Genomic DNA, 1997 nt, shown 5'->3' on the forward strand with positions numbered 1-1997 from the left:
CCTTTGTGGATGAGAATTTCGGCGACACTCTTGTGACCTGAAAAATATTTCAGACCGATGAAAAAATTAAACCAACTTCCCATTTAGTAGACATCACACACAACTCTGACACCCGTGTATGTATGCTACACACAAGCAATTCGCGCGAGAAACTGGGGAATATTTGCTCCTATACGGAATAAACATAGAACACTCTGTATTGGAGTAAACGTGTGTGCGTTCACTCCAGTTCAGAGCGGTTTTTAAACTTACTAACACATGCGCAAACGTGCTAGTGACTCAGTAGTGGAGTAATGTCAATACGTTTATTCCAGTGTAGTACAAACCAGCGTGCTATGAAATAAATGTATATGTCTTTTTTCCCCTACTGAGTAATTGCCAAGCTTGCGCATGTGTTAGTAAGTTAAACAACCGCTCTGAACTGGAGTGAACGCACACACGTTTACTCCAATACAGAGTGTTCTATGTTTATTCCGTATATGAGCAAATATTCCCCAGTTTCTCGCGCGAATTACTTGTGTGTAGTCGGTTTTGTGTGTGAGTTGGTTGCGATGGACGTGCGACGTTTGTTTGCACGATAGTTGTGTGCGCGCCAGTTGTTTCGCGATATGCTTGTCTATTGGCCGAAGCATATTCAATGCTTGCTGCTAAGCCATACTAATACGCATAGTACTCCAAAAGAGTATTCAAAATTACCATTCCTAGCTGCCAAATGAAGAGGTGTCTCTTTCCTATTAGTTTCACTATCAACATTGGCTCCTTTGTGGATGAGAATTTCGGCGACACTCTTGTGACCTGAAAAATAACACCGATCGCTGGAAAAGATCAAATCAATCTTTTATTTAATGAAAACAAGTATTCAACATTACCATAGTCAGCAGCTAAATGAAGAGCTGTGGTATTCAAATCATTTCCAATATTAGCGTTAGCTCCATTCTTGAGAAGCACATCAGCGACACCTCCGTGACCTTAAATAATACGGATCAATGAAAAAATTAAACCAATTTCCCATTTAGTGAAAAAAAAGTCAAGGCTGCACTGCGAGGGGCAAATCACTCTAAAGTAATTTGTAATAGAGAAAGTAATTACAAATTACTTTACAAATTACTTTAGAGTGTTTTGCCCCTCGCTGCACTGACGAAGTGAAGTAGACATCACACACAACTCTGACACCCGTGTATATATGCTATAGTCGGTTTTGTGTGTGAGTTGGTTGCGATGGCTGTACATGCGACGTTTGTTTGCACGATAGTTGTGTGCGCGGCAGTTGTGTGTGATGTCAACTGTATTGCATCGCGATATGCTTGTCTATTGGCCGAAACATATTCAATGCTTGCTGTTAAGCAATACTAATAAGCATAGTACTCGAAATGAGTATTCAAAATTACCATGGGCAGCAGCACAATGAAGAGGTGTCTCTTTCGTATTAGTTTCACTATCAAGATTGGCTCCTTTGCGGATGAGAAGTTCGGCGACACTCTTGTGACCTGAACAATAACCCCGATCGATGGGATAAAATCAGGTCAATCTTTTATTCAATAACAATAAGTATTCAACGTTACCTTTCTTAGCAGCATAATGCAGAGCTGTCTCATTAAAATTATTTCCAATATTAGGGTCGGCTCCTTTAGTGATGAGGTCTTCAGCTTCCTTCACTTTGCCTGAAAGAATATGAAAAATATTCATAGATCAATGAAACGGATTGAACAAAGAATTCTTTTTTATAAAAAAAAAATGTCCAAAATTACCAGCAAAAGCAGCTCTATGCAGAGCTGTCTCTCCAAACATGTCTTTTTCGTTTACTAAAATATGTATGAAAAGTTTAGCATAAATGAGGTTCCCATTTCTTCGTTACAAGGTGCTTTGTATATGGAATTTAAGAGTTAAACTGGATAAATAAATGAAACTTCAATCTTACCGTTCCTCCCGGGTGGTGCTCCGCTCACATCCCCGATTAAGAACTGTGGAAATAGAATCAAAGTGATACATTTGGAATG

The 1997-nt window shown here is 39.3% G+C and overlaps 1 long non-coding RNA gene across 1 annotated transcript; it reads right to left on the minus strand.

Moving 5' to 3' along the window:
* Positions 1 to 892: 892 nt before the first annotated feature.
* LOC129571217 (uncharacterized) lies at positions 893 to 1629 on the minus strand. Its single transcript, XR_008688233.1, has 3 exons — positions 1563 to 1629; positions 1389 to 1487; positions 893 to 968 (listed from the first exon to the last, which is right to left on the minus strand). It is a non-coding gene; the product is annotated as an uncharacterized LOC129571217 (long non-coding RNA).
* Positions 1630 to 1997: the final 368 nt, after the last annotated feature.

The sequence above is a fragment of the Sitodiplosis mosellana genome, unplaced genomic scaffold (genome assembly GCF_009176505.1).
Source record: "Sitodiplosis mosellana isolate CC-2019 unplaced genomic scaffold, AAFC_SMos_1.0 Smas_scaffold_1676, whole genome shotgun sequence".
In the NCBI taxonomy this organism is placed as follows: Eukaryota; Metazoa; Arthropoda; class Insecta; order Diptera; family Cecidomyiidae; genus Sitodiplosis; species Sitodiplosis mosellana.